The 21818-nt window shown below is 38.3% G+C and overlaps 1 long non-coding RNA gene across 2 annotated transcripts in view; it reads left to right on the top strand.

Moving 5' to 3' along the window:
• LOC121919642 overlaps positions 1–10785 on the top strand; it is a 46992-nt gene extending 36207 nt beyond the window's left edge. For both annotated transcript variants that reach the window (XR_006101538.1, XR_006101541.1), the window contains exons 3-4: positions 6038–6140; positions 9339–10785. This is a non-coding gene — a long non-coding RNA (uncharacterized LOC121919642). The remainder of the gene's footprint in view (positions 1–6037; positions 6141–9338) is intronic.
• The last annotated feature ends 11033 nt before the right edge of the window (positions 10786–21818 follow it).

A 21818-nucleotide genomic window follows, 5' to 3' on the forward strand; every position in this document is an offset into this window, starting at 1 on the left:
TACATGTTATGGTTGCCAGGCACTGCCTGCTTTAAAGTGCTCCATGAATGAATTTGCAAGGTGAGTAACTTCACCATGTGGGAAGAAATTCCATGTGAAGCAACAGTAGCCTTTCAGAATGTTGAAAAGTTAATTTTGTGTGTTTGTGTAAGTAAATCCATTTAGTCCCTGCTAGTATAAGCCAACTGAAGTTAGTCCCAAATAGTATAGACCAACGGAATCAATTAAAATTTAGTAAACCAACACTCATTGATTCACATTACAGTACATACCCCTTCCCATCAGTGGGGGTTTAGTTCTGGGGCCATTGCAGATGGAAACATGGGTGGTAGTGGCTGATTTTATTCAGTGGTGGAGATATGTACATGGCTGTACCAGTGTGCCCTGCATGTGCCCACCATTATTCAATGAAATGGGGTGTGGCAATCCACAAGCATTTGACTCCATGGATAGCTAGCCCACCGATACCGTGTATTAGACATATTGATCATTGAATCACATTGATTTAGTGATTCTACTTTAGCTGGAGTTAACAACTGATCTTAGTTGTTACTCTACAATTCTCAGGATCCCATAGTACAACTCTGCTGAAGGGGGGGGGAGGGTTGCCAGAGTTATCATTATCATATGCATGTTCATCATTCTCTCCTAATGATTTTGCTAACTATTTCATCTCAAAGATTACCACTATTCACTCTGAGATAGTCCCTCCCAATTTTTCTTCTACTACTAATCTTCTATCACTCTCACCCAAAAACGTTTCTGTGTTTCCTCCTGTTTCTTTGGGTGAACTCTCTCCACTGCTGAACTCTTCCAAACCCGCAACTTGTTCTCTTGATCCGATTCCTACTAGTCTTCTAATTTCTATAGTTCCCTCTTTTCTACCCTCGCTTCTCTATATCTTTAATCTCTATCTCTCTCTACAGGTTCTTTCCCTACAGTCTTTAAACATGTTTTATTTCCCCTATTCTGAAAAAAAACCCTTCTCTTGACCCCTCTTCGTTGTCTAGCTATCGTCTGATTTCTCTTCTTCCTTTTCTTTCAAAGGTTTTGGAATGGGTTGTTAATTCTTGCTGTCTTGAGTTTCTTGAAGCCAATTCCATTCTTGATCTCTTTCTGTCCGGTTTCGGCCTACGACATTCTACAGAGATGGCTCTCACTAAGATCTCAGATGATCTTTTATGAGCCAAAGCGAATGGCCTTTACTCTGTTCTCACTCTCCTTGATTTGTTGGCGGCCTTTGACACCGTTGATCACGGTCTTCTAGTTGACATACTTTCTGACCTTAATAATAATAATAATAATAATAATAATAATAATATGTTTTATTTATAAACCGCTATTCCAAATAGATCATAGCGGTGTACAAGAAAATTATATAACAGTATAAGAAAAATCTACAATTAAGATACACTGACTAATTAATATATACTTTCTGACCTTGTGTTCTCAGACTCTGTTCTTGACTGGTTTAGATCTTATTTGTCAGATGGATCTTCTGCAGTGGTCACGGGTGGTCAGACCTCATCCTCTGTTCCCTCATCTGTTGAAGTTCCTCAGGGCTGTTTTGGGTCCCCTTTTGTTTTCTCTCTACACATTGCTCCTAGGAAAACTTATCAGCTCTTTTGGCTTTTCCTATCACCTGTACACCGATGACACTCATCTTTCCACCCCTGACCTTTCTCCGAGGCTTGAACAGCAAGTTTCATCTTGTCTTACAGCTGTCTCTCGGTGGATGCGCCATCAACATGTCCAAGTCGGAGCTTCTTATCTTTCCACCTTAGCCCTCCCTCTAATACGCCTTTTCTGTTTCTGTTGACGACATCTCTATTCAACCGGTCCAGGAAGCCCGCAGTCTTGGTTTCATTTTTTATTCTTCTCTGTCGTGTATACCCCAGATGCAGGCCACAGCAAAGGCCTGTAGATTCTTTCTCTACAATATTGCTAAAATCCGTCCATTTCTTTTGGCCTCTACTGCCAAGATTCTGGTCTACGCTCTGGTCATCTCACGACTTGATTATTGTAACCTCCTTCTGGCAGGGCTTCCTCTTTTTCACTTCCGTCCTTTAATTTCTGCACAGCATTCAGCTGCATGCATTATTACATCTGTTCGCCATTCTCACCATGTCTCTCCTTTATTGTCATCCCTTCACTGGTTCCCCTTCCCCTTCTGTATCCAGTATAAGCTTCTGCTGTTGACGTTTAAAGCCTGGCATGGGCTGGCCCCTCCTTATTTATCTAACCTTCTTTCTCCTCATCTTTCCACTCATGCTCTCCATTCTAGTAGTCAAGGTCTGCTGTCTCAGCCTAGGATTTTCACTGCCAGATTTGTCCCTTCTTACTTGCTGCCCCTCACTCCTGGAATCTCCTTCCCCCATGAGCACGGCTCATCACTTCTTTAACCAGTTTCAAAACCGTGTTGAATAGCATCCTGTTCAGAGAGGTGTTCCCAGACATTACGTGAGTATTATTTGCTATTTGACATTTTTAATTTGTTGCCTGCTTTGCTTTATTGTACCCTTTCCTGTATTGTTATGTATTATTTATATGTATTATGCTATTATTTCTTAGATTGTACACCATGGGCAGGTTTACTTTATCTATTTTATTGTTTGTATGTACAGCGCTGTGTAAATCTACAGCACTATATAAATAAAGCATAACAATATTAACAACAACAACAATAATAGTTAGTCCAAAAAGTAACTTTCTGAAGCTCTGCAGTCTTCATACAGCAAATGTAACAGTTGACCAAGATAGATTTCTGAAAATCTGATTCCTACGACTGTAAACATAGAAAATAGCTAAAGCTGATACTCAGAACAGGAATGTGTGACAATTAATACTGGTAATTTGTCTCAAAAACATATGGAAGATATATCCAACTTAGGGAAATTAGTTAGGACTACTCTTGTGCTGGCTTAACTTGATGTCAGCATTGTAGCTATGTTCCTGGCTGGAGAAAATTTGGATCGGATTTCACCTGGTTATTTTATGACCCTATCTTTTTATGGTGGCAGATCTTCACCAGAAGAGTAGTTCTGTCAGTACAGTGGGCACTTGTTATCCACTGGGGTTTGGTTCCCCTTTGGATACCAAAATCTGTGGATGCTCAAGTCCCATTAAATACAAGGACATGGTAAAATTGTATCCTTTATGTAAAAATTACAAAATCAAGGTATGCTATTTGGAATTTATATTATTATTATTATTATTATTATTATTATTATTTATACTTTTTCTGAATATTTGCAAGCCATCTATGCTTGAATCTGTGGATTAAAAATCATGGCTAAGAAGGGCTGACTGTGCATATCATTTTCAGTAGATTGCTGAGATCAGCCAGTAGAAGTGGGATCTACTGGAAGAAAGAAATATTTAAGAGTGAAAGGGGTTTGTGCCTAATCCTAACCTTATAGTAGTGTATAGGACTGCACTATAAATCCCTGTTTACTAGATTAATCTCACTTCAGTCAGCCACAGAATCATGATGATGGAACATAAACACCAACCTAATTCTTTAACAGAGACACTGTATCTTTTTTATTTCTGATGTGCAATGACATGGCCCTGCTCTGTTTCTTTTTACATAACTCCTGGGTAACAGGTTCTCAATAGTTTCTCAGCTGTATCTGTTAAGGAAGATTCCTAAAACTTTGACATAAAATTCTAAAAAAAAAAAAATGAACTCATTGGTTCTTAATGTATTGAGTATATGAGTAATGCATGACTGCCATGACTTTTATTGAAATGCAAATACAACAAAATGAAATAGACAAATGCTCTCTTTTGGCCAAATTCACCTACTATTTTAGTAGTTCTGGTGGGTTGATACATACACAATAACACATACACACAGCAAATGCACACAAACACATACACACAGCAAACCCCCACAAAAAAAAACCACTTCTTATTGTATATGTAAAGTGTATATCCACCTCTTTTAAGATGACTGGGTGCCAAATTAATAGTGACAGCTTCAGGATAAGCAGCAAATAAGCAATGACATAACATCAATAAATATTGCATACAAGAATGTTATATGTTATTGTTTAAACAGACTAATATATCACCATTTTCTGCTCACTCCTGGTTCCCCAAGATAGTGCATACAAAACATTGCTTATTTTAATGACCCATGAGGACTAATAATACTGCAGGCATAAAATATTTGCATTTTAGCCAGTTGCTTCTCTTTGAAGACAAAATGAATTTTCTTAGTTATGACCACATCAGTCCTATAAATAATCACCTGGAAGTAAATCCCACTGAACTCAAGGGGACCTATTAGTGACTAGACATGCATGGGACTGCACTATTGTCTAGCTTGTGTGCCACACTGTTATTTGTAATCAGTAAATGTACACGTTTTCATACCAGTTAAATATTACCTGAGATGATAATTTCTTTTCCTCATTTACTACTCGTATGTAGTGGCCATGCTGGCTGAGGGATTCTGGGACCTAAAGTCCAAAAAGAAACTTTTTCAAGCTCTGTTCTTTGTTTACTTTTGTTTTCCTTTCAAGTGACAGGGATCTGACAATAATCTACCATTATTATATAGACCACATTTCTCAGTAAAAGAATAAATGAAAATTATTAAAGAAAATAAAAACAATGTTCAAATTAACTTTATTATATTTCATGTCTTTCATCCAAATATGGCAGCAAAGTTCTCCCCAAATTTCCATTGCTGTTAACGGGCCATAAAATGTTGTTCTGGGTTTTAACAGACTGGCTCACTAGTAAGATCCTGCATCCAACTGGGTTTACTCCATATTTTCCATAATAAATCTCAACCACATTCTTTTCTTTTAAATACCCAGCACAGACAGCTTTACACCAGCTGAGTTTAAGCAGCCTTCATGCAGAGCTCCTAGAAAGGGTTTATGTCAACGAGCCTGAGATATAAATATAGTTTCCATATCCAAAAAATGGAAGTAATAGGAAAAGTCATACATGGTCCTGGAACTGGTCCTGGTATTGGGCAGAGTGAGGTGGATGCCGCAGGCAGCAGATGATGGGGTGAGGAGTGACAGTGGGATGTTGGAAGAAAAAGCTATGCAAGCTGTATGGCCTGGCCTGCATCTCCTGATTCGGTTTCCTACTTCTAGGTGCAGTGGAAGATGTTGACTCATTGTTCCACTACCAAGGTAACGTTTGACTGTCAGTATGCTCCAGTTATATGCATCTTATTCTGCATGGGAGACATCAGATGTTTTGGGCCAGCCCTGCATGGTTCTATCATCTATATTCAATATATTAAGATATATTCAATATGCCAGCCACTGTTTTTAATACAAGTTTGTTTCTGACCATTGGTTTTGATAGAATTTAAAACAACACATAATTCTGAAGTAAAAGTCTCTCAACTGTAATTTTGTACTCTCTTTTTGTGGTTGATGTCATTGTTGTTGTTGATTGCCTTCAAGTCATATTTGACTTATGGAGACCCTAAGGCAAATCTACCATGGGGTTTTCTGGGGTTGGAAGTGTGTGACTTGTCCAGGTTCACCCAATGGGTTTCCATGGCCAAGAAGGGAATCAGAGCTAAATCTCCATCCTACACTCAGACCACTACAGCATGTTGGCTCTCATTCTCTTTTTACTGAGCTATAACTGAATGTCTTCTGCATATGTGTGACACTTGTCTAAGTTTCTGCAGGTCCACCAAAGTTCAGCAAGTGGTATCATTTTATAAAGCCACAAGGCTGTTGTCACATGTTAATATTGATGTGCAGCCATATTAATGTTGCTTAATTCCCCCCCTCACCAACAGTAAAAATTTCCAATAGATCTATAATCTAAAAGCATAGCAATATAGCTTCTGTCAAATATGAATACAGCTGTTTGATGGTTTTATCTGTACAAGCAGATGGGATGCCAGAAGACATTAATGATCAAGGTTTTCATGGGAAGATTAAAAGAAATCAATTGCTTGTTTTAGAAAAATGTGAGCCTCTGCACATGCACTTAGCCTGATTTGAATTGCCATGGATTTACTGCTAACTATTTTATTTTCTCTTTCTGGAAGTGTTGCAAAGTAAATTAAGGCAGGCCTGTTATTTTCAAATGCTTTTGAACCAACCCAGGGCTACGAGAAGTATTACAGCTCCTGTTTTACCCATATTGGTCAAGTAAGTAGTCAGTTATTTATCTATATAATTAATATGATTAATGGGAAGGAGATTGACAGAAGATCTTAGACAAGGTCAGAATTTGCAACTGAGGAATACATTTATCTGAAAATTTCGGGAGAGCTACCTCTTTGGACAATAGCTTGCACCATCTCCCAGTCAGCATGAGGAATTCTGTGAGCCAAAGTCCAAAAATCTTGGAATTTTTCCTAGCTCCAATTGTCTGTAATCAAACAGTTCTGATATCCTGTTGTATCCTACGGCTGCTATTTCCCAAGAGGTCAAGAAAAGGACTAGTGGACACACCCACACCCACACCCACCCATACCCACACCCACACCCACACCCACACACACACACAGAGAGAGAGAGAGAGAGACAAAAAGAAACTGCTGCATGGTCTCTCAGTTCAGTCCTGTCCGATGATATTTCACTACCTGCAATATATCCCAAATGGCAGTCTTTTTGATTCGAGAGTGAGTAGAGTTTATCAATTCACTAGCTCACAAATACAATATGGAAGTAGGAGATAAAGTATGTAGGAGAAACAGGTATAGATGCACTGAAAGAAAAGCTATGAAAGAACTGGACAAGATCTTGAAGTGCCAAAATATATCATTGATTACTAAAGTTAGAATTATCCATGCCATTGTATTTCAAATTTCTATATATGGTTGTGCAAATTGGACAGTGAAGAAAGTGAATTGGAAGAAAATGAACTCATTTGGGATGTGATGCTGGAGATGTGGTGTATGAATACAGTGAACAGCCAAAAACACAAATAAAGCAAATTAAGTCTGATCTCTCCCAGGAAACCAAGATGACTAAACTGAAACTGACCTTTTCATGAGAAGGTATGGCTTGGTAAGGTAGAAGGCAGTAGGAAAAGAGGGAGGCCACATTCCAGATGCATGGAAAGATTTTTGACTCAGCAGTTATCTCTATTAGGAAAGGGACTTTCTACAATTATCCATTTTCATTGTAGCCCCTGCTGCACCTTCATCTCCACTAAAGTGAAGAGGACCCTTTAGAACAGGATAAAAGTTGTCATGTAGAGCTGCAACAAGAAAGATGAACAAGAGAACATTTCCCTTTCTCCTCTTATATTAGTGGAAGAGTCCACTGGATCAAAAGTCATTCTGCAAGCTGATGCGCAGATAGGATTTGACCCATTTATGTTCTGCATGTGAGAAAAAACAAAACAACTCTACCTGATCAAACTGAGTACAGAATGGTAGAGGCACAGCTAATGTGGCCAAGGAAAGAAAAACAGGGGAAATGTTAACCTGTCATTGCTTTCATAGTTTCTGTAGTGAGAAATTACTTGGTGTAAAAGGATTTTAAAGACCTCTGGTGCGATTTAAAATGGAAGGAATTCAGCAAACTAAAAATATGAGTAGGTGAACAATCCAACTTACATTGCCTCAGAGCTTTGCCACAACCACAAATCAAAAATTTTAAGATATGGTGACTACAAATCTGGAAATGAGACACATGCTCAACTTATTTTCTTGACTAACCACAGCAAGTAAAGGCTTTTAAAAATACATAACTTATAACAATGACAGGAAAACAACACTCCTTTGGATTAAGGATGGTGTAACTGGTTGAAAAGTTCAAATGCAGTATATTTTCAGATTTATCTTAATTTACAGACTGGTATTCTGCTGGCACTTATTTTTTTAAAAGGCTGAAACTTTCTTTAAGGTAAAAGTTACACTTCTAATTCCTGCATTCTGAATTTGGGAAACTGCCCCATACCATCAACATGTTGATTGCATTGTCTACACTGAATCAATGGTCTGATGACCAGGAGCATTTTCCAACATTATCACCACTGGCTACCAGAATCTCCCTAGAGTTCTGGGCAGGACTTTTTCTCATCCCTCATATGCTTTCTCTCGGATCAGAATCAGGACATCTTTCAGTACCAATTGCTGGGGAACAACAACTGAAGAAGGCTGTTGTTATCATAAGCTGCTTGTGGTTTTCCTAGACAAATGAGACAGGGTCCTGGTCCAACAGGGCTTTTATTTTCACTTATGGTGGCTCAGTGGTTAAATGCCAGTACTGCAGCCACTTAGTCACAAGCCACAAGGTTGTAAATTCAATCCCAGCCAGGGGTTCTGGATCAGCTCAGCCTTACATCCTTCTGATGTCGCTAAAATGAGTACCCAGTTTGTTGGGGACAACAAACTTAAATTGTTGTTTAAGCTGTAAATGGCTTACAGCTGTAAATGGCTTAGAGACTGCTTAGTGTAGTATGAAGCGGTATATAAATGAAGCTGGTATTGCTATTACGTTCTTTAGTTGTTCTTTCACAAACAGAAGAAACTTCCATTCATACAAGCTTGTTGTACATCCATTACCCCTGCTTCCTCCCAATGCCATTCTGTATAATGCCCTGACTTTCAAAAGCATGAGAGCTATATTGCCTAGAGTAGTTTTATCATTGTGAACATATGAACACTTTCTTTTACATTGGTCTGAGCTGGTAGTCGTTAAATCACAGACTTGAGACTTGAGATGCATATCTTGAGTTCTGCCTACTACACACTCAGCTGCTCTGATATTGCTTGTGGAAGTCCTAAAATCTGATCTGCTGTTACATATTATATTTTTTCCCACCCTAGCAAGTTCACATAGCAAATTAATATGGAAATATTATTAGACATCCACCTCACATAGGAGTAAATGGCAGACAGTATAAGGCTGATTTTGCTCCACTTGAGCTAATTTTTCCTTCATTGTTTTGTAGACTGGGTTATAAAGAAGGTTCAAGTCAGTGACAATTCTGGCACAAGCAATCTTAATACAAACAATTATCCGGCATATCCATCTCCGTCACTCTTCATGGCCTTTCTTTCTCTCAGTTGCCCACCAGACAGTAATGTCCTTAGATCAAATATTCTCTATAAATTGAGGGAACATTTAACTGATTTATGAGGCTTTTAGCTATTACCTACTTACCTATCCAATAAAAGTGGTTACATTATATGACACACACATGGTACTCCCAAAGCTCTGAGCTTCACTCATAAAGTGACACATGCATCAAACAGTAATGAGATTTGCTGAAGCAAATCTATCATCATAGAGCAAAAAACAACAAGCTTTCTACAGAAAATATTTTCTTGCTCTTTCATTAATTGTACAGATTTTGTCAGTATTATTCATATGCTTTTTTCTGCATTACAGGAAAACTCATTCTCTTGTTGTTGTTTTTCCGAAGAGAGAATTATTGATAAAAAGCTAAGAAGAAGACAAATGTAGGCTCCACGTAAGAGCAAAGTGTGCTAATGGGGATAAGCCTTTTTCCTGCTCTTACAACCTGCTTTTGAATTGCAGTAAACAGCTAACTGATAATCACTATACAGAAAGACGATAAACAGTAGATTCAAACCTACTCTTAAGCAAAAATAGAAAGAATATTCAAAAATATTGCAAAAATGGTTGAAAGACATGTTTCTCAAGCGCAGAGAAGAAAAATCCTGGGCTGACAAGAATCTTTGTACTTTTGGACTTACTGCATACAAAATTCACATCAGAAAACAACATTTTATACATACAAAATTAATAACCTGCTTCTGGATGGAAAATTGGGTTTTTCACAAAAGGGAACATGTTTTTCATCTTAGATTGAGATATTTGAATATGGGAGAATACTGTGAGGAATACTCATTTTCTTTTTCCAGTGGCATGAAAAAAAAAATTGTCTTCAAGTGCAAAGACAAAATTTACATCTCTTAAGAGTTTGTGAAAATTAGCACAAAACGTTAGGTTTTTAACACAACTAGGAAACATTGTTTTAAAAGCTATCTAGCCTCAAAAGTTTAGCATCCCCAAAGGACCCTTAATGACACTGTCAGTTTTTGAAAGTATAAATGAAAACATAACATATAAAGATACTTTTGATATTCCTTTGTGCAGCAATAACTGAAATGGCAAAAGCACCGAAGAATCTGCCAGGCCTTTCATTTTTTAGATAGTTAGAATTTTAACGTGAGCCCAGATGGTAAAACTGGTTTATAAAACCTGGAAGGCAAGAGGAGAGGTTATAAAGCACCATTATTATGGTTACTTCAAAAACAAACTTTGCCTATGAACTACCATTGAAACATGATTTTGAACTGACATATTGTAACTTGGTTTTTGTTGTTCTTTAATTGGATTGGCTTTCTATCTATATTTGTATTACTGACATGAAAAAAATAGATGAAAAAATACAATTACTTTTTCAAGATAAAAAAACAAAGTTTAATATCCAAATTTATTCTTTGGTGAAGTAACTGCAAGGTATAGATGGATGAGAATTTCATTTCAATTAATTTTGCTTTATGGTTATACAAGAAAATTTGGCATTTATATATTAAGTGCAGCAGCAGTAGAATGTACTCCAACAGTATATATCTCAGCTTAATAATAAACAGGATACATAAATAAGGTAAAAATAAGAATTATTTTATTATTATAAAGTATTCATCTAGGTTCTAGGAAAAAGGTAATCAGTAGAGAACACTGTACAAGGATCCCTAGAGCTGATCCCCATATATGTTGACAAGAAGGAAAAAACATCCTCAGAGGAACAGCCTTATGTCTCCATCCATCTTGGATGATGGTAGGAAGAAGAAGAACTTGGAACAAAGAGTAGTGAATTCCGAGCGCAATACAAGTTGCTGGTTATCACCTATAAAGCCCTACATGGCTTGGGCCCGAGTTACTTGAGGGACCGCAAATTTAGAACATCCGGGAAGAACCTGTTGGAAATACCATGTTCCAGATATGTCTCCACATCCCAGAGGGCTTTTACTGTAGTAGCCCCGCGGATCTTGAATAGTCTTCCCAAGGAGCTCTGTCTTATGATCCCCTGGAATCATTTAAAAAGAGACTTAAAACCTTTCTCTTTTGCCAAACCTTCTCCTCTGTAGAATGAATAGTATTTTCGATGCAATTGATTTCCTGCCTTACCCTGCTGTATGTTGTCCATAGAGTTTGTAGAATTTTATATTGGAGTTTATTTATCCTGTTTTTATGAGATTGTGTAATGGTTTTTAATTAGTCTGTAACCCCACTTCGATCCTATGGGAGAGGCGGGGAAACACAAATAAAATGTATTATTATTATTATTATTATTATTATTATTAAAACTCTTAACCTTCAGTAGAGTGGGAGGAGGTAGGAAATGACCTCTTCACAATCACACTGAGCTAATCGATGCAGCTTTGAGGAAGAGTACACCCCTTGCTCCCAGTTTCATAGACACAAGCATTGATCCCATAGGCACAACAAATTTCGCTGGGAATTTCTCCAAATTCACAAATGTGTGAATTACAAAGTATTTGAGATTTTTAAAACTCAGATTTTGGAGGAACAAAAACAGACACATTTTCCCATTTGAATACAGACCTTTGAGTGATTAACTCTTGGAAATTAGAATAAACTCTAGTGATAACTAAAATATGCCGACAAATATGGAAAACAAAATGATGGCCAACAGACTGGAAATGATCAATATGCATACCCATTGACAAAAAGGAGACACAAAAGGCTGCAGCAACTATAGGAACATAGCATTATTTTCTCTTGCAAGAATAATTTTGCTCAAAATTCTGCAATATAGATTCCAATCATATATATATATATATATATATATAGAGAGAGAGAGAGAGAGGAGAAATGCAGAGGTTACAAGTGGGGTTCTGGAAAGGAAAAGGCATGAGGAACCATATTGCAACCTATGATGGTTAATGGAGCATACCAAGGAATTCGGGGGGGGGGATGAGCATGTGCTTTATAGAATACAGCAAAGCATTTGCCTGAATAGACTATGAAAAGCTATAAATGGCTTTTAAAGTCATGGGAGTGTCACTACTTTTGATAATCCTGATAGGAAATCTGCACTTAAGACTTAGGCTACTGTTAGAACAAAATATGGAGAAACAGAATGTTTCCCAATCAGCTAGCGGTCAGGTTCAATTTGTGTGCAAAAATATCATACAAAGAACAGGTCTAGTCTCTGAGGAAGGGGGATACTGTGGGCAGGCAAAAAGAGAAACAAATGGGCCCTTGAACAGATCAATCCTGAAATCTCCCAGGAAGTAATGCTAAGGTAGAGGGCAGTAGAAAAAGAAGTGTGAACACTAGGTGGGGATAGACTCACTTAAGGGGCTCATGGGTCTGAATTTACAGGGCTTTAGCAGAGCAGTGAAGGACAGGTAGTCTTGGAGGTGTCTCATCTACAGGGTCACAAAGAGCCTGGGTCAACTCAAGGGCACTTAACAACAAATAACAAATCCGTGAGATCCAGCATGATATATTGGTTTGAGCTTTGGACTATGACTCTGAAGATCAGGGTTTTACTCCACCTTCAGTCATGGAAACCAACTGGATAGTCTTGCGTGAGTGACATACTCTCACCCCAGAAAACTCTGTGATACCTTAGTGTCACGATTTGAAGGCACACAACAACAATCCCTGGGTTTTACCCATTGGTCTGGATCCCTATGCATCCAATTACATTGGTGCTGGATTATGGTAGCCCTCTCATTTTTTTCCTATAAAATTGTTCATCAATAACACCTATAGAGTGAAGAAGTTCAACATAGGTATTTCCATGCTGGAAACAGGTGTTCCTACTGAATTTGACCAGTGCAAATAGGAGCCACTTTGCTTTAGTTCATTTTTAAAGAGCTTACCTACATTCACAAACACTAAATGTTTAAGATTGAAATGGTCTCACTGTAAAACAAAACTGAATCCAAGAAAAAGAGAAAGAGACAGATTTCCCCATTGTTACCTTGAGGGGTTGGATTATCAATGGTTCAACTGGTGCAATTGCTCCAGGTCAGTGATATCATTACAATTGGCATCACCCAGTGAGGTAACTTACGTTGTCACCATCCCCATTGACCTCCTCCCATAGCACACCATACAGAATTCTTAGTAATGGTTTTTGTACTTCTGTTACTCAAAAATCATAATTCCTACACATCACTGAATGTAATGGCAATAGTTGTGACATAAACAACTAGCAAAACTGAAATTATGCCTCTAAATTATATCATACAAACAATGTAAATTTATTTACATGCACATAGTTTCATGTGGTTAAACTTAAAATTTGGTAAGATATGATGCTTTCAAAGAAAATTTTTAAAGAATTGAAAAAAATAAAAAAAATAATTTTTAAAACATGTTTAATTTTTTAAAAAATTATATATATATTTTAAAAAAATAAAAATAAAAATTTAATTTTTAAAATATACGGTCTCTCCCATCTCTTCCCACTGAATCTCACGCCACTCACACCACCTCTTGTTTTAAATGGATGCAGATGAATGCCACAGACAAAAGGCAGATGTTTGGGGAGAGCAGTGTCATCAAACACCCTTAAGGTATCACCTGGTTCTGTCTGCATCCCCACACATCCCATTGATGCCCTGTTCCAGGTGTCTCTCTAGCTATGGGACCAAGGCTACAGCCATGACATGGGACACTTCACCACATTATTTGTCTAGGGGGTATACTGTATAAATTAGTTTTCCAGTTTCTCCACTTTCTCCAAGAATATAGTGAAAAATAGTGGAAGTAAGTGAGGGTTCCTCCACCTCCATGGGAAGATGTGAGTTTTTTTCTGCATAGTAAAAAAAAAATGAGTGTAGGTTTTGACTGTAAAGCTGCACAGTTTCTCAAATTCTTGCACACTTCTCAGAAAATGTGCAGTTTAGGTGGTCATAAGAACAGAAAATAAAGTTCCAGAAATTTGCAAGAATTTTTGACATGCTATTTTTCTTCCTGGCTAAGTTTCTCAAGAGGTCATGAAGTCCAAATTTGAAAACTGACAAATTTCCGTTTGATCCTTCCTCATAAGGTTCACCTTAGGGTCAACGTAAGTTAGAAATGACTTGAAGGCACACAGCAACATCTCCATGCAGTTTTTTTTTAAATCCTGATTCAAATTGGGACTGGCTGCTTCAAGTCTCCCATTTCAATCTCTCTATAGAAGTAGTAGAGAAGGAGGTAGGACTTCCTTATTTTTCTAGGTAAGAAAGACAACATGGTTCCCCTGAGACAAATGTTGCCTTTCTACACTGTCCCCAGCCTTCTATGGTAAAACGTTTGACACAGATTAATCTAAAGTGCCTTTAATATATTTTATCTGGGAAGAAATCTTTGTAGCCATATGCAAAATAAAGCAACAGCTGGAGAGAACGCTGGATTAGTCTCAAAATGGAGTCATTTTCTGTAGTGCAAAATAAATTTACCCCTAAATTTCTCTTTAGCATTAAACATGCTGCTGTATTATTCTTAACAAATTTCAGAATTCTACACTTTCTTTTTAAATTTAATAATCTTAATTTTCCCACTACTGGACCCAAAGCAGTTTACCATATAAGTTAAAACAGAAGATCATTAAAACATGGAATAATACAAAATATTAAATAAGCTGTTATAATAAAAGCATTAATTTAGAACAATTTAAAATATAGCACACCGGGCTTATTCACACTAACGTTTTTTTACCAAGGAGATTTGGATCTCCTCTGGAATGTGAAACCGAATCAAAGTTCCCACTACATTTACCCTGATCAAATCTCTCCATGGCATTTTTACCCCATTACCATTCACACTGCTTTTGTGTCTATTTAAAACGCAGCCTCCATTTCTAATGTGTTTGACCATTCTCAGAGTTTTTTTAAAAAAATATCAATCAAATGATGTGCATCTTCATCACTCTGCTTCCGCTTTCACTGTTAGTGATGTTACTCTGATTCCCATCTTCTTTCGATACTATTGTATCTTCTGTCCTATGAACAGCTTCAGAGGATGGCCATGGCAAACCCTTCTGGAGAATCCTTGCCAAGAAAACCCTGTGATAGGTTCACTTTGGGTGGAGTCACACTATCTCAGCCTCAGAGGATGGCAAACCCCTTACCAGGAGAAGAGGGTCCCCAGGTAGGAGGGCAACAGTTGACTAGGATGTGTATATTCTGCCCCTGCTTACTAGACCCCTCCCTTCCTATTTGTGAACGAGCATTGCTGAGTGCTCCAAATGGATTTGATAGTGCATTCACATTTGCGATGATGCAGATATTTCAAAAAGACATGAGAAAAAAAACCCAGTATCAAATATACTGAGTTAAGTGGGTTTTTGGGTAGCCCACCCCCAAAGTGCACCGAGTGCAGTTGCGGGAAGCATGAATGCCAATGAAATAACCTGGTTTCCACACTGTTTTAACAATTGCAGCTTAATGTTAGGGAGTTCTGGGATTTGTAGTTTTGTGAACTATTTAGCTTTCTCTGTCAAAGAGCTCTGCTACCACAACAAGCTACAAATTACAGGAATCATTAGGATGGAGCCATGACAGTTAAAGCAGTTTCAAACTGCATTAATTCTGCAGTATGGCAGCAGATGAATTTTGCCTAAAGGCAGAATGAGCACAAGAAGGGGACCAACTTAGGCTATACAGCTACATAAAAATATTAGATATAAAACTGTCTGTATCAATAGAAACCCCAGTCTTGTGGGAAATTTGGTGAATACTTTTCATAATTGGGAAATGTTATTTGGAAATAACTTTCCTAAGTTTTAAATCAATTGTAAACCAGCCTTCCTCTTCTTACTTGCAAACTTCCTTATCCTTTCTCACCCACCCCTTATGCTTCCTAGGTGAGTTCCAGAAAAGCTAACAGCAGAGATTCCTGCACCCCCTCCCTACTGCCCACCGCCCACTTCTGCTGATTCCCTGTGTATTCCTTTGGGGGAAAGGCTCTTCTAAGACAGATCAATAAACAGATAAATCAAGCAAAGACATGCATAGACACATCAACAGAGGGATTTTTAGCCTAACTTATAACTTCTCCTGTCCTCACAAACTAGCTGTTAATAGTGTTCGATTCTTCTTCTGCTGCAGAATTAAACATTAATTTTTAAATGATCACTCCAGACAAATCAGAGGGTGGAGGTATGATAGCAGAGCAGGAACTTCGCAGCAATCATTCTAGCCATTTATTCTTTAAAAAAAGAAATTGGTTCCCCCGTCACAGAGCGGGGCTGTTTGGTGTTCTAAATAAAACGATAACTCAGATTAACAAGGGTCGCATTAAACTAAATCATGCTTCAAAAAGGAGAATCCAAGCTGACAAATATTGGCCACAATTATTGCTTTCCCCCCCTCAACTCACCTTTACAAAGTGACCATATGTTCCATCTCTGCTTCTTGGCAACTAGGAGAGTTACAGGCAGAGTCTCTCCCTTACGGAGCCTCTTTTTCCATTGTAGTGTTTCTGTCTTGAGGCGTCATTTAGTGAACAGCTGTAATGGTGTTATTAAAAGCACTACAAGTATTTTAAAACAAAATAGCAGGCATATGTGCCTACTGTCAAGGCGGGCAAACCTCTCTAAATGTCATGTCGAGTGCTGCAGCGGCTGGAAAACAAAACTGCTTTCTCCTGCTAATAATACTCATTCCAACTCACAATCTGTCCATACTGAGTATTTCAAACTGCTCAGGGTCACACACTTCATAGATGTTGCCCATCTAAGAGCAGTTCAAAGAGAAGGTAGCCAAGAACCTCTCATCTGTATGAGCTGTTCATACACATATGGAATAGGAAACCTCTCATTGCAGTGATTCCCCATTTCTTCTCTTCTTCTTCAGTTTTTTTTAAATACCCTTGGACGTAGTTCATCTGGTCCTGGAGATTTAAATTCATTTAGATTAACCAGGTACAGTAATAAATAATAATAATAATAAAAATTTTATTTATATGCCGCCCTTCCTTCGATCAGGTCGGCTCACAACAAGTTAAAATACAATCAACAGTACACATAAAATAAAATACCCATTAAAACAAACCAACAGTAAAAAGCCCCATAGCCCAACCTCTTGGCCACGAAAGAGGAGGGAGGCCCACAGGATATTTATTCTAGTACTAACTCTTTACTTAATGAGCTGCATTTCTCCTGATGTGTCCTCTGCTCCATTTTCCTCAGGTTGAGCACTCTTTTCCTTTTGTGAGAAGATTGAGGCAAAATAGGTGTTGAGTAGTTGTGCCTTTTCTCTGAACTTTATTGCGCAGGCCCTGGAATGAATACGTTGCATTCTGAAAGGTATCATAATGAGGACGAAAGGCGGCAGAGAACGCTGTTTACCGCACAACGAGAATGCTGCCGCCACCAATCGTCCCCTTTCTGTTCCGGATGCATCCCAGAGGGGGTGATTTTCAGGAATGCTTGAGAAGCATTGCTGAAAATCGGCCTCTGGGGAACACATCCGGAACGGGATGGGGATGAGTGACGGTGACAGCAGCGTTCTCACCATGCAGTAAACAGTGTTCTTTGCCGCCTACCGTCCCCATCACGTTCCCTTTCAGAATGGTACAGGCCCATTCCAGGGCCTGCGCGATAAAGTTCTCTGTCTCTTGTTAGCATTTCTCCATCTTCTCCATTCAATGGCCCTACCATTTCGTTCCTCTTCCTTTTAGCTATGGACATAATCAAAAAAGCTCTATTTATCATTCTTAACTTCTCTGGCAAGCCTCATCTCATTCTGCACTTTAGCTTTTCTGACTTTCCCCTTACACATACTAGCTATTTGTTTGAATTCCTCTTCAATGATTTCCCTCCTTTTCCACTTTTGTACATGTCTCTTTTAAAACTTAGCTCAATGAAAGTTTATTAGTCATTCATCCTGGCTTGTTGAGACACTTCCCATTTTTCCTTCACATTGGAAGTGTTTGAAATTGTTTCTTTAATATCTCCCTTTTGAGAAACTCCCATCCATCTTGAACTACCTTATGTTTCACTATTCCTGACCATGGGATTACACTCAGTATTTTCCTAAGTTTACTGAAATCAGCTTTCCTAAAATCTAGAATGTGTGTCTAACTATGGAGCTTATCGCTTGGGCAAATAAACCGGCTTACCTCTTCCAGCTTCAGTTCTGGATCCAGGATGCCCCTGGATGTTATACCTAAATCACCACTGATCTAAATGGGATGCCACTGCCTGGATGCATCCCAGGTTGAAGCCTTGCTCAGCCACCACTCTTTCAAAGTCGGGGAGTTTCTGGCTTCAAAAATTGTCTGGCTGAGCAAGGCTTCAGCTGAGGAGGCATCCGGGCGGCAGCATCCCACCTAGATCAGTGGCAATTTAGGTATGATAACATCCGGGGGCAGAATTGAAGCCAGAAGAGGTAAACTGACTTATTCACCCAAGCGATAAGCTCCTACACTTGGCTTCTTCTTTCCACTGTATAAGAAACTCCAGGGGAATATAATCATGTCTACCTAAGGATCCCACCACTTGTTCCCCATTAACCAATTAATCCACAAAAGCTTAAGATAGATAAAATGTGTGACTTTGTAAAGTGCTACAAAATTAGATTAGGAACAATCTTATTCTGGCAGCTAGTACATTTGACCCTTGATATCTGAAGGGGTTTGATTGCAGCCCCCCCCCCCCCCCAAGGATATCAAAATCTGTGGATCCTCAATCAAATACAATGGCATGGTAAAATGGGATCCTTTATAGAAACAGCAAAAAAGATTTGCTTTTTGGAATGTTTATATACCAACATCATGAAAGCATAGATGGTTGAATCCATGGATACAGAGAGCTGACTGTATCACATAAAGGTAGGATCACTATATGCATTTTAAAGCAAGTTGTTAAAAAAATCTAGCTTCTCTCTCACTGTCTTCTTCCTTTTAAAATATTTCATTCAAAAGTTTTAATAGATGATGTAATGCATTAAATAAATGAAAACTTTTTTAATTTTAAAAAAATCTGCAATGTTTTGAAGACTTTAATAACACTACTGGGGTTGTCTGCAGGCCTTTGTGCTTTAAAATAATCAGATTTCAGTTTAATGGTGTTTATTTTTCCCCTTTAGAATATGTCAAGTTCATTAGATCTCCTTCCATGTATAATTCTGGTCCATCAAACCACAATTTGCACTGTCAGCTCCTATGAGTGAAATCTATTGTAGCTACAGAGCTGTCCCGCTTTTGCCTTTGTAGCAACTTTTAAACCACAGTAACCATCATCACTTTTAAAAAGGCAGATCCATTACATTTCCTCTGTTCCTGCAACCCCACATTAAGCTAATATTATCTATTTCCCAAGTGAAACAACCCCTTCCAGTCCTATCAATTATTAATTCCTTGCTTGCAGCTAATGTTTTGTTTGAATTATTTAAATGCATCTTCATTTATCAATAAACATAAAATGTTAAACAAAGAATACTGATGAAGGGCATTATTTAAACCATAACATTTTATGAGATTATTTCAAGCGCCTTTTTTGATTTATTAGCACAATATGTTTTATAATTATTTTTCCATATCTTTAAAAAAAAAAGACAAGGCCAAACAAAACTCCAATGGTTCTGGGTATCACCAAGAGATCTGGAAGTTTACCAAGTGCTTTTCAGGAATGTTACATCCTTGCATGATTTCTTAAAGAGAATGTAAAATATCATATACTGTAGAGCAAACTCCCAATCCATTTGCTAAGAAAATTCAAGTCATGGTGAAAATACAAGATGCCTGTATTTATGACAGCAAAACAGTTGTAGACCTGACTGCTATGCCACAAGCCAAAATCTCTTTATATATATTTTTAGTAAATAGCCTGCTTGTATAGTTAAACAAATTGTTTATATTATAAATATTGTTGTATATTATTTATTCTTATCTTTCACATGCTCTGGCCACAGAAGAAAAGAATGGAATTATCTATGAAAATGTGAAATGACTGAAGCTTTTAATTTTAACAGCACATAGGACATCAAATATTTGCTTTTTGTATTGTTTCATTGTCTCATATTTCCTGCATCAGTGCGGCTTGGAAAAGAATTTGGCCCCAATCTCTCTCTCTCTCTCTCTCTCTCTGAACAACAGGTGGAACAGCATGAAAGTAATCCTACAAAGGAAGTTGCAGATTGCACCATAGAATCATATTTCATATCAACACTTTAACTGTCATGTTTGAGCTTAGGAAATTGTGGGATTTGTAGTTTTGTGAAGTACTGCTGAATTTGTGGCTGAATAGTAATAGTGCATTCTCCTGAGCACTAAAACTTTCTAGTCCAACTCCATGACAGATAGGAATCCATTATTCTAGCATTTGGGATGAGTGACCATCAGGCCTGTGCTTAAAAATCTTTAACAAAGCAGTCGAGCAAAGTCCTTTCACTTCCCCACAGTCTTTTCCACAAAAGTTAACCAACTTGTACTATTAGGGACTTTGTAATTATTTCATTTTAAATTATTTTCTTGTTAGTTGAACCTAGTGATTCAGGCCTAGTTTCTAGAACAACAGCAAACAATTTTCTCCATCAGCCATGTGGCACACCTTCAGAAAGTTGAAACTGACTCGCTTATAGGGTAGCCAAGACAGGCCCTGAGATTTTAGGGCCAAACCTGAGACCTATGGACAACCTATTGTCATGTCACAAGATGGAGGTCTTGGAGATATTACAAGGGGCAGCTCTCTATGATGACATTAAGTAAGATATATTAAGTATCAACCACCATTGCATGAAGTATGCTATTTATTTATTTTTAACAAACAAGTCTAAAAAATGAGGAAAACACACACACACACACACACACACACACACACCTTTCAAAGCAAGAGCACTGGCAGCCCTACTTATCATATCACATTGTAATCATCTCCTTCCCTTGTTAAATATATCCAGTTTCTTTGGTTTTTCCTGATAAAACCTAGGGCCCAAACAGACAGGCCAAAATAAAGTTGCTTCAGGTCACTTTGGAGGTATGCTGTTTAAATGCTGCATGCATTCTAAGAACTTGGAAGGTGCGCCAAAGCCATGCTCCAGCCCTAAGGACTGGAGCGCAACTGTGGCACAGCTTCTGGCCTCTTAAGATGTATGTGTCATTTAAACAGCATACCTCCAAAGTGACCCAAAGCAGCTTTATTTTGGCCTGTCTGTTTGGGCCCATAGTTTCCAGATTCCACATGACATGGGGCAGGGGAACCTAAAACAAACAAACAATCAGTCAAACAAACAAACAAACAGCCCCCACCACAGGTTCTTATACATTAAAGCCAGCCAGAGAGCCAGTCATTGAAAGTTGCATGGCAGCACATATTAGAAAGCTTGAGTCTCTCAGCTTCTTGATTGACTGGGTAGGTCCAAAATGGCAACTTAAGGTACAATTGTCCATGCTCATATCATCACAATCTGCTGCAAAACCTGCCACCACTAGACATGTCAACTGAGGGGCTTCTCACATGGATTGTTGGATTTTATGGTAAGGAGCACCAAATGGATTGCTGGTTGTTATGGTAACAAGCACAGACTGGTTTTGCTGGAGACTCAAGAAAACTCCACCAAAACTAGGTCTTTTTTATCCTGGGATAAAGTCTATTTACCCCAGGAACTGGCCAGATCCTCTGAATACATGTCTAAACAGGCATGATTGTGCCCATCCCTGCCCTAGATATCTAGGCCTGCATCATCTAAACTAGTCAATGTGAGGCGAGAGGGAAGCTGGGCCATTTGGCCCATGCAGACAACCCTTGAGACTCTCCATGGGTGCTGTTTTGGTCCCTTTCTCTTACAATTTTCTATTAGAAGTATACACACACACACACACACACACACACACACACACACACCTAGTTCATAGATTCCCTAGGGCAGG

This window comes from Sceloporus undulatus, chromosome 1, assembly GCF_019175285.1.
Source record: "Sceloporus undulatus isolate JIND9_A2432 ecotype Alabama chromosome 1, SceUnd_v1.1, whole genome shotgun sequence".
Classification (NCBI taxonomy): Eukaryota; Metazoa; Chordata; class Lepidosauria; order Squamata; family Phrynosomatidae; genus Sceloporus; species Sceloporus undulatus.